Raw genomic sequence first — 10708 nt, 5'->3', positions numbered from 1 at the left:
ATGGGTGTTTTGCCTTCATGTATGACTGTGCACCACATTGGTGCCTGGTGCCCAGGGAAGATAGAAGAAGGAGTCAGATCCCCTGACTGAAGTTACAGACAGTTATGTGCCACTATATAGGTGCTGGGAATCAGTTCTTGGTTCTCTGGAAGAGCAGCCAATGCTCTTAACCACCAAGCCATCTCACCAGCCCCCCATCCTCTCCCAGTCCAGTTGTACCTGGGTGTACCCTGCAGAAGTGGCATCCAGAACACATTTAATGCTTAGTTGCCAGCTACTGCTTGACAGTTGTCCCTGTGTGGCAATTTTTAACAGAACAATTTCTGTTTTGGGGTAACTCAAGGTGAGATGTGTCTAAGTCTTGGGGTATCTTTGGTTGCTTTTGTAGCAGATCAGCTTTTCTCTGTGGGTCCTTGCCAACATATTTGTCTAGGGGCCCTGACAACCCTAACAAGCTAGATTTAGGCCACTACCCTCATAGCTGATGGAGACATGGCTCAGCCAGTGTGTGGGATGACTCATCTCTAACAGCCAGCCCCAAACCAGGAATAAGATACTTTCTGAGATTCAACCTGGGTCTGATGTGACTGGTGGGAAGACAGAGTGTGTGAGGGGAGAGAACAAGCCAGTACATTGCCAGGGGGTGGAACTGCCTCAACTCCCCTAGGTTGGACCATTTGATTTGAGATATGGTCCCTACCCAGGTGACTGAGGAGACATCCATCCAGGGCAGGGGGCATTCTGGAGGTGTGGGTGCCTGTGATGGGAAGTGGGAGGTCAAATTTACAAAAACAAAAATGGTAACAAAACCATGACACAGATTTTACACACACACACACACACACACACACACACACACACACACTCATTTCACAGTGTCCCATGATGATGATTTCACATGCTCGCTGATGCTGGTTGCTCAGTCTGGGAAGGAGCCAGTTCCCCACCCAGCAAGGGCAGCAGACAGGGTGGGAGGTGGGATCTGGGGTGGCAAGCAGCTGGAGTTAAGGGGTGAGAGAGGAGGCCCTTGTCTGGGAGGAGACAAAGGCGCTGGGACTTACAGGTACGTGGGACCCAGTTTTGGGGAAAATGGAGAAGATGAAGCACAGTCAGGAGGTTCTCAAGGGTCATGTGAGTTCCCTGGCCAGGCTTCAGCTTCCCCATTTGTAAGCCAAGGGTTGAGTTCGCTCCCACAGATTCTCATGCTCCTGTCTGTGGTCCCCGTTCATGTGTAACTGTAGCAAGATGATGCCTTGGGACAATGGAGAGGCCACGTCATGCCTCAGAGATGGGGAAGTTGGCAGAGATCAGCTCAGAGCACCTGGCACAAGCTCTGAGAACAAGAGGCTGAGGAGGAGCCACTTCTGGCCCCCTTCCTGCCTCCACTCCAGAGACACTCCTTTCCAGCCCTGAAAACTGCAGCCCAGGCAGAGGCTGAGGCTCAGGCATGGGTGAGAGACCCTTCCCTGGCTCTGAGCCACACCCCATCTCTGCTCCTTCTGCACTCTGAAGGAGGTGGCACCATCCTCTGGGTGTGTAGCCTGCCTCCAAATAGAGATTGCACTGTTACCAGTTGGCCAACTCATACCGGGCAAGTTACTTTACCCTCTCAGAGCCCCATCCTTCTCTCCTGCATCACAAGCTAAAAACAGTCCTACCTCGTCGATGTGCTGTGAGGACAGCCAGATGGTGCAGATAGAGCACACTGCAGTTGCAGTGTCTAAGGCTGCCTAACAAGCCCAGCTCCATCTTCATCAGACCCAGGGACAGCTCGGGGTCACAGACGTCTTGTTGGGAGCAGCAGAGGCATCCACACAGGGGTCCACGTGCTCAGGGAATATTCATAGCACAATACAGCAGGTAGGAACTTCCGAAATAGAGAGCCAGCCCTTTCCCTAGTGATCCACACTCAGAGACATGCCCCAGTGTCTCCATTTCTTTCTCCTGGGGGGTGGGAGGTGGTTGGAGCTTAACCAGGGTGACCTGGCACAGGAATGCCGCTGAGGTGTCATTTCTCATTACCACCGTGACAAAGCAGAAAGGACCAGGGTGATGTGTCTGGTGGGCTCAAATGACCCTGCAGTTTCTGCCACATCCTTCCTAAGACTCTGTCCTCCGAGGCCTCCTCTAAAGCAACCTTCTAGAACAATAGCAAAAGCCTGAGGAGGCTCAGGGTCCCTGAGGTCTAAGTTCTGAATCCAGCTGTCACCCAGCAACAACTTTAACGACAGACACTTGACCCAGCACTGGGGCTGATGTCATTGGCTGTTACTGGGCAACCAGGATCTCTGCAGGTCTGGATGAAGCCACTGCAACTATCTTCAGGGGGATGAGGATGGAGGTGCTGAGCTGTGTAGTTGCTCTCAAAATGGAAACAGAGATCTGCAGGCCAAATACAAGTCTTGGACATGCTTACCTGGCATGGGCTGGAACCTCCCACTCCTACATCAAGTCTCAGGCTGAATGGCCATGAGGAGCACAGACAGGGACAGAAGCTGGTGGGGGTAGAGGGGGCACCAGTGCCCACTGATTCAGCCAGCTTGCTACTGCTCCAGTACTTGGGAGAAGACCAGGAAGGTACTGCATCCTCAGTCATCTACTTGTCCTGGCTCTTTCCCTCACCTCCTGAGGCTGGATGTCCCATAAAGATGTTCCAGTACCCTGTTGGAAAGCATTGTTCTTTCTCAAATGCCTCCCTGCACAGGTATAAGCTGGCCTCAAAGACCCTCAAGGACAGGCAGTATGGTACACAGGGAAGCGCACTGAGGAGGAATTCAGAAGCCCTAGACTTGACAGTTGTCCTGTGTGGTCCTGGACAAGTGCATTGCCCTCTTTCTGCTCTTCCCTATCTTCCCCAAGCAAGAGCTTATGATGGGTGGCCTTTCTCAGCACTGACATTCTTCCATACTCCTGGGCTAGGTGGTAAAGACTCACAGACAGGAACCAGGAAGCCGCTAGCTGAGACACTCTCAGAAAAGCAAGGGTGAAGGATCCAATGGGAGCTAATGCATATATGTGTCTGGTCTGCCTTGAACCTCGTCCTTGACCCTAACCCTTGCCTCACCCGATCTCATCTGCTATCCAGTTCCAGAAGCCTTCAGTGCTATCCTCGCCTGCTCTGTCTACCAGGTATCATGGCTCATCTCATGTTCCAAATGTGGCATTCTCAGAAGTGACCGACACTATGGCCTCAGCTCACAAAGGAGGAAAGCCAGGCCCAGAAAGTGTAGGTTCTTACAGAAGGCCACACAGCAAGTCAACAGCAGATCTGACTATGAAACAGGAGTTCCTCTCTCTCACTCAGTGCTCTGCCCTCCCTCGGTATCCTCTGGACTTTCCAGGACCATGCAGAAGAAATTGATATGGTGGCTAAGCCACTGGGCTCTGGCAGGAAAATGTCTCCTAGGTCACAGTGCCTCTGCTTTGGATGCTCTCAGGCTAGGCTAGAGTGACCCAGGTCCTGTCTTGGGTATGCCGGTGGATGGTCAACTATGCTGGTGTGAAAAGTTGCCAGTGGGTACAGGGGGTGATTAGAACCTTTTAGCCTCTGAGGTCTTTGTCCCTAGTTGTTAGGTGGGAGCTAGGAAGGGAACACCCTGGAAACTGAGGTGGGCCTTGAACTGACATCAAACCAACATCCACAACATACAAAGGAACTGGTGTGAGGAGGGAGGGAGAGGGGGCAGTGGTAGCGATGATCCTGTAACTTCTGTGGCCAACCGAGGAAGACAGATGAGGAGGGTCTGATCTTATACATCTCTGGCATCCCTTCTATGGCCTGATGTAGGCCTGAGGCTTAGAGGATGAGAGGGTCAAAGGCCGCCTATACCCACAACTCCTCGGGGGATGTTGTTGGAGTTAGTCCAAATTGGACAATATGCTTATTTCCAACAGGTCTCAGAAGTGGAAACCCTTGCTACCTATTCCAGAACGGGAAATGAGGGAACTGTTCACACTTTTAGATGGCCCTACGTGCCCCTCACAGAATGCCAAGCTCACCACTGAAGCAAAAAAATGTTCTAAAAAAGGCTCTTACTATACTATCCACTACCAGCCTGCAGTGTCATAAGTCTGAGTCACTCTTGTTAGCTATAATCCTGTGGACATCTGGAGGATTCCTGGGAGCACTCTGACAGGCTGACCCATTAATGTGGATTCATCAGTCACACTCAGATTTACATAAAGTTACCTCTAGATTTGATCAGACATTTAAAATGGGACTAAAGGCATGCATGCTAGCTCAAAGGACTTATAGAAGAGAACCTGATAAAGTTAATTTTCCCATTTTCCTTAAAAAGCACACAGGCTCTCTGGGCAGATTCCATTTCCTTTCAAGAGATGGTTTCTGGGTTTACTGAACAATTGACAATCATTTGCCAAAAAGTGAAATACTAGCAGAGCTTCCGACGCTCCCAATAGAGATATCCTTCCACTCAGTACCATTGTCTCAGCCCATTCCTCATGTGGCCGTAGCCTTCTCAGATGCCAACAAGAATAAATATGGAATATTGATTCAGGGAAAGGGAGAAGAAAACAAAACTACACTATTCCAATCCTGGCTTTGTATAGCTGGGAGAATTATTGGCACTTTTTAAAATCTTAGTGGAGTCAAAGTGAGCCTGTTAACATCTTTTCTGATAGTCGGTATACTGTATAGGCAATAAGAGTGTTGGCATTCTCAAGAGTTAAAGATACTCTAAATCCAATAGCCAACACAACGCTCTTAATACAAGATGTATTGAATCAAGGAAATAAACCCTGGTATTTATCACATATTTGGTCACATTCCAAACTACCAGGAATCCTGGCCAAGGGGAATGAGATAACTGATACAATCATCTTACCAGTGGCTGTAGATTTGTTAGAACAAGCTAGAACACTACACAAGCAATTTCATTTATCACCACAGAGCCTGCACAAATTGCTCCCAAAATTGCCAGTTTCTCAATACAAACACCTAGTAGGGCCACTGGCTACTTGTGCACCACTCGCCTCTTTAGGGGCCCTCCAAAGAGCAGGGGTAAATCCCCATGGCTTATTGCCCAACACTATATGGCAAATGGACGTTACCCATTATACGCCCCTTGGCAGTTTAAGATATGTACATGTAATAGTAGATACCTGCTCGGACTTTGGAGAGAAGGCTGCTAGTGATACTAAGGCACTCAAGTCAGCAATGCTAGTCATGGGAGTTCCTTGGGCCGTTAAGACTGACAATGGCCCTGCTTATGTATCACAGCAGTTTAATGATTTTGTGAGTTCATGGAAAATGTCCCATGCCACAGGAATTCCATATAATCCACAGGGACAGGCCATTGTAGAGAGAACTAATAGAACCCTTAAAGAGCTCTTGAAAAAAATAATTTCCTCAGAAGCCAAGAGAGATCCCAACCTGACCCTGGCAGAAGTTCTTTTCCACACTAATTTTCTCAGCTTTGATGACAAGAGATTAATCCCTGCATACAAACATTGGGCTTACCTGCCTTGGGAGACATCATTGCCCTTAGTGCATTGGAGGGATCCCATTACCCTTCAATGGAGAACCCCTGCTCCCCTAGTAACCCGGGGGTTAGGGTATGCTTGCATTTCTCTCCAGAATACTACCACCTGGATATGGATGCCCTCCAGAGATGTGCATCTAGCAACAGACTAAGAGACACTGGTCAAGGAAGAAGCTTCTGGGGGGTAATATATGATTTGCTCTGCTACTGCAACATTAGTAAAGGTCATGTCATTACTGGCATGCAACCTTAGATGTCAAGCAATTGCCTCATCCCCTACAAGGGCACTAATGCATTACAAGAAAGACTTTGATTGACAAACTTCATATAAATATGACTAGGGTCCCATCCATGTCCTTGAGACTGAATTTTTGACTAATCCTCCTGTTCAAATGTCTTCTACAACAGGTTCACCAACAGAAGATGGACACAAAGGTGACCCTCCAGGTTTTATTGGCTCTCAGACACCTAGAACAAAGTCTTCCTGGAGAGGTAATGCATGCATGGCTCACTGACATACAGGAGGCTACTTCTGCTTAAAGCCCACCACCTGGGCAGCTCTCCAGAATTGATGCTCTTCAAGGGCTGGTAGTCAAAGACGGGTAAGTGTAGCTAGAGTTTTCCTGCCTTGCCCACAGTCAGGACAAATCTCTGTCACCCACCAGTCCCACAGCTGCTCAGACCCAACCAAGTAAACACACAGAGACTTATATTGCTTACAAACTGTATGGCCATGGCAGGTTTCTTGGTAACTGTTCTTATATCTTAAATTAACCATTTCTATTAATTTATAAGTTGCCATGTAGCTTGTGGCTTACTGATATCTTAACATGTTGCTTCTCATCAAGGCGGCTGGCAGCATCTCTCTCCTCAGCCTTCCACTTTCCAGAATTCTCTTCTTCCTTTGTCCTGCCTATACTTCCTGCCTGGCTACTGGCCAATCAGTGTTTTATTTATTAACCAATCAGAGCAACACATTCAACATACAGAACATCCCACAGTAGGTAAGAGCTTGTTTGGCAAGCCAACCTAAACCAGGCACAGTCCATCATGCTGAGCTCTCCTGAGGTGGGGTCAACAAGGTTAGGGCAATGCACCCTAGCTCCCACTGAGCATGTCCCATACAATAATAAAAAGGGGTGGATATGTGGGATGACTCATCTCTAACAGGCCTGAGGGCCACCTAGCCCAAACCAGTAATAAGATACTTTCTGAGAGCCAACCTGGGTCTGCCTAAGGGCCTTAGCAACAGCAGCTGAGACATGATCTGGGGATGACCTGGACCAATGAGAGGCAGCCATGTCACACCAGCAGATGCATATTCATCAGACCTTCCCCCAGGGTGGGGTGGAGGGTATATGAGGATTGCCTCTTCCTGAATAAACTGAGCTTGTTGTTTCAACATCCTCCCAGAGTCTGTGTTGTTGACTCTGCGCCTACTTGGCCCTTTCCCCCAAAGGGAACAACAGCACAGGACCCTGCCACACCAGTTAAGAGCACTGGCTGTTCTTTCAGATGACCCAGATTCAATTCCCAGCACCCACATGGTTCTCACAATGGTTTAACTCCACTCCCAGGGAGTTTGACACCCTTCTCTGGCCTCTACAGGCACTGGGTACACATAGATATGTCTGGTGCACAGACATACATGTAGACAAAACACATGCATACAGTAAAAAGAATTAAATCTAAGAAATAAAAGTAAGAGAAATGATAGTGAAAAGCAGAGAAAGGGAACTCACTTGAGGTGTTAGGATGCAGACCAGACAGATGCACAAGCCATGGCTGCAGCTGCCTCCCTCTCTCCCTAGCAGCCCATGAATCTAAAACTTCCTAGCAGATTCTCTAGGTGCCTAAATTTCTTGATTTCCCTAGGGAGCTTGCTGGACTGAGACATCAAAGAGCTATTGATGGAGCCTCCCAGCCCTGACCCCTGCTGAGGAATCAGAACTGGCCTGGCTGCCAGCTCCAGTGAGGTCCTTAAGGAAGGTTCCTGACTCAGCTGTATGATCCTGAGCTCCTCAGAGTCCCTGTCTAATTGTCTGGCCATTTGCTCATGGCATTTATGACTACTCTAATGAACTTCTTACCCACAGCACTCTGCCTCAGTGACCTCCTTGAACCATTTCACTGTCATGAAGTTTAAGTTTAAACAGAGGTGAGTGCATGAGCAGAGCTGGTCTAGGTGTGGCTCTCCTGTCTCTAGTCTCTCCTGCAGGGTGGTTTCCACAAGTTGTCAGAACTGGGTGAAATTTCTTCTTAAGGTCCAGATTCCTCCTCTGACTGGACCCAGGCTTCAGCTCTTTCCTCCCCCAAGCCCAAGATTCCTGGAGAAGTTCCAGTTCCTTCAGGATAGTTGTCTCAGTAGCCTGACGGCCAAATGAGGGACACACATCTCTTTGGAATATCTTGATATCTGCCAGATCGGCTACAGTTTTTCAAAGAAGAAACAGAGTCAGAAATCTGGTTCACCTATGTTTTCACAGCTAGCAAAGGCCTGGGAAAGGACACCAGATTCCCCTGGCTTGAAGGAGCTGTCTTCTCACAGTTTGTATTGACTTCTGTGTCCGTATAAATCATGCACACAGTTCTCTGCGCTCAAGCTCGGGTTGCAGAATGTGTTTCTCTGAGCAAAAAAGTCAAAACTTCACGGGATCCACAGGGCCTACCCAGAAAAGGTCATCACAGCTGTGTTGTTGGCTGTTGGCATTCCCTGTAGAAGGAGGCATTGGGGGCAGTCATTACACACTTCTCTTCTCCCAGACATAAGGTGCAATTCTGCCCCAACTGAGCAAGGTGTCCCGAGTGTGGGGAGGTACTTAGTACAGAGGCTTGGAGAAGACTTCCACCTATGGTGACTTGAGGAAGCCATCATCCATGCTGTGGTTGTTACCTTCCAAGGGTCCTGATCAGGTTCTTTTTCTGTGGCAATTAAAGAATTAAAAGGCAGGAAATTTTGAACACATCAGGCAGTAGCAGGGGAAAATCTCAGATTCAGCAGACAGAATCAGCCAGTAACGAAATGCTTTAACTGGGGGTGAGGAAACACACACACACACACACACACACACACACACACACACACACACAGACAATACACACAGACACAGACACAGACAATACACACAGACACAGACACACACAGACACACACAGATACATATACAGACACAGACAGACACAGAAAGACATACACACAGACACACAGACACACACACACCCTCTGCAGAGTAGACTCGGGACGCTAAGCCTGGTCTCTTCAGTGGGCTGAGAGTTTTAAGGGCCTTTGAGATTTTCTTTCCTTAATTTATGGTTGGTCAGTTTGAACAAAGACAGGAAGGTTGATAGGCCCACAACTTTAGGGCAAACATGTCCTGATTGGTTGGAAAGCCCATCAGGTCTTTGTTTCAAGCTTTTGTCTCAAGTCAAGAGGGTGAGGAGGAAGCTGAGACCTGTCTTTGGTTGCTCTCCTGATCTGTCTCCTTTTAGGGTTCTGTCTAACTCTTAGTCCCTGAGGGCCTCCCATTCTACTTCCAGGGACCCTTCACTCAAGCTCCATAAGTCAGCTGGATGAATTTGTTGGCTCCCTAGGGTGGAACTGTGCTCTGGTTTGTCACTGGGACCTTCTGAGGAGGAGGTAGAAGCTGTTTGTATCTCCCCAGGGAACAGGCTCTCATCTTTTGACAGTGTTCTAGGATTCCGAGGTAGATAATGTTCAGAAATGGCTTGTTTCTCCACCTAATAGGTTGAGGAGATGGGTTTATTCAGGTCTGGAGCTTGAAGGAAACAGGTTAGACATCTCAAAAGCCCCATTCTTGAAGCAGGAACTAATAGGTTTTCTGTAATGCAATAATAGGTTTCTTTGGTGATGCAGTAAGCCCGGTCAATCTGAATTGAAAAAGCAAGAGAACAGGTTTATTTGAGCAAAGCAACTCCTGGTTGAGTCTCCAGTTCCAGAGATTGGGGCCAGGGAAGTCATGTGACCAAACTAAAGCAGGGAGCTTATATACCCTGTAGGTTATGGGTGATGACGTGCTCAAGTATGGTCAAAAACTGACCGCTTTAGCCGGGGTCTTGGGCTACTGGCAACTTCAGGGGAGGAGCTGCTGCAGCTGTGAAGAATGTGGCACTGGGCCTTCTGGTGCCCTTTCTTTGTTGGAGATTCTCTGAGAGGGTGGGGTTTGGAGAGAGAGAAGTGGGTCTCTCCAGATCAAGCAGGAGAGAGCTGCAGGCTCCAGCTGAACAGGAATGTCTTAGGGGTTTTATGGAGTGATTCCTGGACCATCTCTGCTGCAGCTTTCTCTTCCCAGCCTCATTCATGTCTTTGCTCGACAGCTTGCATGGTAGAACCCTCCTGTCTTTCTTTTGAAGATCAGGTGCAAGTGTGACCTTCTGTGGTACTGTGGTACCCATTGAAAGTACTAATTTTGCAAGTGAAGTGTTGCTGGGTATGTAAGTGGGGCAGGCTCTGCCACTGTGTGCCTTTTGAGTAAAGTGAAAAGGATAGACTGTTGTAGATTAAAGTACAAGTGGAGGGGTTATCAAGTCTTAGTTCACAGTGAATATCAAGCCCTCAAAAGTGCAAGGTCAGCCATTTTCTTCCAGGCAGGTTGAGTGCCCTATCATATTATAGAACTATTTTAGCTAATGAATCTACTTGTTGATTGATCTATGTTTATTTGGTTTTAATAGGTACCTTTCCTGGGATACCAATAAGCACTGTAGGTAGCTATTTTGTCTCCTATGCCAGGGAGTTTCCTTTTGATCTAACATTCCAGTCTGTTGGGGAACATGCGGTGACATACTCTCTTCTGTAACTACTTCCTGCTGAAAAAATAGGATGTTGTTGTCAGGGCCCAGGAAGGCTGGAATGCTAGTCAAAGGCTGGGAAGGAATTCAGTCAATGGGGCATTCATCAGAAGCATCTGGTTTGTTGACCAAGTTGAAGAGACAGGGAACATTCACATTGGCTGGACTGGTCCACATCAAGTCCAGGGCTTGCAGTCACTTAGAGCAGGTTATAGTCAGCAGCTGATGCTTGGCTGTGCCTGTCAGTCAAGTGGAGATCTGCTAAGAAAGATATAGACTAGGAACAGAAGTTAAGATTTAGGAACTTAAAGGAAAATCTTACATTTGGAACTTTCAGGCCCACAGTCCTAGTAATTGGGGAGGGAGAGGAGTCCCAAGACCAAGAGAGAGAGAAATACC

Source organism: Peromyscus leucopus, chromosome 12 (genome assembly GCF_004664715.2).
Source record: "Peromyscus leucopus breed LL Stock chromosome 12, UCI_PerLeu_2.1, whole genome shotgun sequence".
Taxonomy (NCBI): domain Eukaryota; kingdom Metazoa; phylum Chordata; class Mammalia; order Rodentia; family Cricetidae; genus Peromyscus; species Peromyscus leucopus.
The sequence above is the reverse complement of the archived record's forward strand: the minus strand, read 5'-3'. Positions refer to the sequence as shown.